The sequence below is a fragment of the Pleurodeles waltl genome, chromosome 8, assembly GCF_031143425.1.
Source record: "Pleurodeles waltl isolate 20211129_DDA chromosome 8, aPleWal1.hap1.20221129, whole genome shotgun sequence".
Lineage (NCBI taxonomy): Eukaryota > Metazoa > Chordata > Amphibia > Caudata > Salamandridae > Pleurodeles > Pleurodeles waltl.
This window is the reverse complement of record NC_090447.1, coordinates 1,489,194,284-1,489,199,135: the sequence shown is the minus strand read 5'-3', so window position 1 is coordinate 1,489,199,135 and position 4,852 is coordinate 1,489,194,284.

Here is a 4,852-nt window from a genome sequence, read left to right as displayed (position 1 = left end):
AGAGCCACAGCTGTTTGGAGCACAGGTACAGCAAATATCAATAGTCAGGAAAATGGAGCTATGGCAGAGAATTGTGGACAGGGGCAACGCCATGGGACAGCACCCAAGAACAAGGGATGACATCAGGAAGAGGTGGAAGGACCTACAGGGGAAGGTACGTTCCATAGCAGCAAGACACCAGCTCGCTATCCAGAGAACTGGCAGTGGACCCCCACCTCCTCCCTCACAACTCACAGCATGGGAGGAGCAAGTCTTGGCAATACTGCATCATGAGGGCCTGGACAGAGTCGGAGGAGGACTGGACTCTGGTAAGTCAACTTTCAACAATTATCACCCCCCATACCTGCATGCCATCATATACCCTCACCCTCACTCCACTCCATCCCACACACTCCACCATCACATCTCACTAATCCCAATGCCAAGTCCTGCATGCTGTACCAATGCATGGACACCTCTCACAGCCCTGCATGGACACTAATCACTAAAGCATGCACAGCATAGGGAAACTAATAGTCCCACCATACACCAATACACACACACACACAAGTAAAAGCTGTCAGGGCAACACCAACCATAGAGGGGAAGCCAGTGATTTACAATATGTCATACACATGAAGCATAATACATCATTTACATCCCCACAGGTACCCCAGTCAATGTCACTGGAGAGGAGGTGCCAGCACTATCCAGTCCCCCAACAGAAAAGGCCCACAGTGCTGACAGTAACTCTGGTCTTCGGGATCTGGACGATCTACCTGGGCCATCAGGGACCACTGGACAGCCGGTTACCCAAGCCCAGTCACAGACCACCACAGAGCCTCCCCCATCAGGAAACAACACCACAGCACCCACCCAGCGTCCCTAAACCTCTGTCCCCAGGACACGTCAATCAGCAGTGTGCCCACCTCTACAGGGACCCCAGGCCACACCTCGCCCCCAAGACAATCAGGGACCTGGGGTCAGTGGCAGCGGGCACACTGTTCAAGGGACAGAGGCACAGGCCAACAGGGAAACTGGGAGGATTGGTGTGTGCCAGGGGGAGGACAGGAGCAGGGAACCGACTCTCCAGGAGGCGCTCTCTGAGATCCTGGGAGCCTATCAACATTCCCAGGACACGATGGGCCAGATCCTAGACAACGTGCAGGAGAACAGGTGTCTGCAGGATGGACAGTATCAGGGGATCAGGGAGGACTTGCAGGCCATCAAAAACACAATGATCTCCATAGCATGGGTGATGGCAGACATGGCCAACATTATGAGAGAGGCAGTGTCACACCAGCGGGCCCCTGCCAGTAATCTGAACAGCCTTCCACTTCCGCTAGTGGCAAGGAGGCCCTGCCACAGGACCCACGGGCCACCAGCACCCCTCCCCCTGCAGAAGGTGAACCACCCCGCAAACCTTCCCTACGATCCAGACAGATGCCAGAGACACTTGCCAAGACCCCAGCCAGGAAATGAGACTCTCCTGATTGTCCCCCTTGTGTCCCACTCAATCACCCTGTCCACCTTGAACTGCCATTGCTTTCTATGTCCCCTTGGACAATGCACCTGTGCTACGAACAGACTAGAACAATGCCCTGGACTTTCCTCCAACATCACCCCATCCCATTGCACTTTCCCCTCTATATATTTTTTTCATAAATCTGTTTATTGCATTTTACTTTGTCATGACATCTGAACACAAATTACTTGTATACAAAAAAGTAATGTTATGTAATTACACTGCCCTTAAACTGCCGATCAGAGTGAGACAAACAAGAAAAAGATTTAGGCTACATGGCAAACCGTTATTTAGTCTCTAGTTGCTCCGTTAGTCCATGTATAGACTAAGTTCTATCTGAGAATTATTATCGAGAGAGTCACATCAATACAAATGAGAGTACTTACACGTTTGTCCTCAAATAGGGGGCATCAGTGATAAAGTATTGAACAAAGGCGTTACATAACAAGGCAGTTCGTTGTACTGTGTTATCTCCATTCACACTGCAGCATGAGTGTGGTTGGCTGGCAGACTAATGTTGTAAACAGGTAACAAACAAGTAATACGAACAATAACAAGTGCTGGGTATTACACCTAGTGACAAACTGCTATGTGAGCACTTCCTGTGCGGGCTGGGCGATAATCTACCGCAATCCGGCATGTTGGTGGAGGGGGAGAGTCTATCATCCCTTCCTGTCTACCACACCCCGCCGATCTCCCACACCGTATCAGATCCCACCAGTAAGCACACACAGCGTCCCGGCCCAGCGCACCGCACGCCGAGCGAACACTCATCCATGCTAGACCAAACTCTCCGCCTCCGGAGATCCACTCTTGTCCCGCAGTCGCGACATTAACTCCTCCCAACTAGCTGATAATGGAAACTGACACAGCCCCAGCACCTCTTCCCTTCTCAGTGCCGCTCCCTCAGCCCCAGCCCACACCTCAAAGGAGCTTCTCCATGCCTGCATCGGTGGAGGGTCTGATTTCCACTTACGGGTCACCAACCTCTTGGCCGTGATTAGCCCCAGATCCGTGAAACGCACCGCAGCCCTATGCTCCTTGCCTCTGGGAAACAGTCCCAGCATGCACGCCTCCCAAGTGAAAGGAACCCATTGAGCCATGCACTCCGACAGACAGGTGACCACCGCCTTCCAGTAGGCGCACAGAGAAGGGCAAGACCACAGCATGTGTAGTAAATCCGCACCCACCGCACAACAGCGGGGACAAGCTGCATCCTGGCGAGCAAAATATTTATTCACTCGAGCCAGGGTGAGATAGGCCCTGTGGACAATATAGAACTGAATGAAACGAAATCTGGAGTTACGGGGTACATCACGGTGACTAGAAAGGGCTGACCTCCACTGTGTTTCCAAAATTGAACTGCCCGTATCCTCCTCCCAGGCCATGCGCAGCGTGTCACTCTCCAGAACAGTATGCGCTCGCAATGCGTCTGCAAACCAGCTAATCAAACGCCTACCTTGACCCATCACATGTAAATATTGAATCTGCAAGTGGGTGGGGGGAGCCGTCAACACATCTCCCCATTTGGATCTCAGGGCTCCCAGCAGAGAGCTGTAGAGGAGGAATTGCCCAGGTGGCAGCCCCAGCTCCTGAAGCCAAGTGAACGAAAGCAGTTGGCCATCTTCATAGAGATCGCCCAGCGTGCACAGTTCCACTTCATGCCACGCGCGCAGCTTCGAGCCCGACGTAATCTTGGGACCCCGTGGCGTGCCCAGTAGCGCTATGGCAGGTGCAAACAGGGCCACCCGCCTAATAAGGCGGAGGGATCTATGAAAACATCTGTGCACCACCCTGAGGAACACCTGGCGCGGGGCCGGAACCCGCGTAAGTGGATGAAATAAGTGAAGGATCTGCTGCAGTGTCCAAGGGCCGCATTCAGAGGCCATATCAGTGAGCTGGGTGCCTGCCAGCCACCTCGACACCTACTGAAGTTGAGCGGCCAAGTAGTAGTGTTCTAGGTTAGGGACCGCCAACCCGCCCCTTTCGGGCGGCATATACAGTTTCCTCAGTGCAACCCTGCAACGGCCTCCATTCCAAATAAAATCCCACAACTCTGACTCCAGGAGTCTAAAGAAGCCGGGGGAGATGTAATGCAGAAGGTTTGAGAAAAAGTACAATAAGCGAGGCAGGACCACCATCTTCAAAAGTGCTATTCTACCAGCCACCGATAGCGGCAGCATCCTTCAAAAGGACATCTGGGACCTAATCTAAGTCACCGCTCTCGTGAGGTTGCCATCAACCAGGTCTCCCTCATGATGGTATACACGGATACCGAGGTAACGGATCATACATGGTTGCCACAGGACAGGACTACCAGCCAGTATGAGTCCCGGATCTCGGAGCTCAGGGTCAAAGGGGAAAAGACTCGATTTGGACCAGTTAACCCTGAGACCGGATATCAACGCAAAACGCTGTAACAGCATTCCCTCAGGGGAATCTGCGTGATGTCTCGAAAGAACAGGAGAAGGTCGTCAGCATACAACGATACTATGTGCACACCGCCCCCTAGGGTAATACCCCAGTTGGTCCCTTCACCGCGCAAAGTCGCCGCCAGGGGCTCTATGGCGAGAGAAAATAGCAATGGCGAGAGAGGACAGCCCTGTCGCGTGCCTCTGCACACATTGATCGGATCCGATATGACTCCTCCTAGTTTTACCCGACCCTGCGGCCGAGTATATAACAGCTTAACCAGCCGGACAAAAGAGGGTCCTATGCCAAACTGCCTCAACACCCTAAACAGGTAAGGCCACTCCAAGTAGGCGAAAGCCTTCTCCAAATCCAGGACGAGACAGCCCGCTCTCCGCCTCGCATACTGCATGACGCCGTCTAATATTATGCGAGGTGTCTCTAGCTGGTACAAACCCGTTCTGGTCGGCTGGACCAGGTCTGGCACCCTCGGGGCAAGTCGCATTGCCAACACCTTAGCCAGAATTTTGTAGTCTGTGTTCAGCATCGCCAGGGGCCGGTACGATCCCATCTCCGCTGGGTCCCTCCCTCTGAGAGGCCGACAAGCAACCCCTCTGAGCAGCTTCCTCGTACATCTGGAGCAACCGGGGTGCCAGCTGGGGGGGCAAAAGCCTTATAAAAGTCAACCGGTAAACCATCCGGTCCAGGGGTTTTACCGGACGCCAACTCGCCAATACTGGACTTTATTTCCTCAAGGTCAAGAGGCACCTCAAGTGCCTCCCTTTGCTCCTCCTCCAAACATGGGAGTGCTACATCAGCAAGGAAGTCGCTGCAGAGACCCTCCACAGGAGGCGTGCTGGAGCATATAGTGCCCCATAGTGTCTCGTGAACTCAGCGTGTATTTCCCGGGGCATGTGCACCATCCCCCCGCCCGTGAAC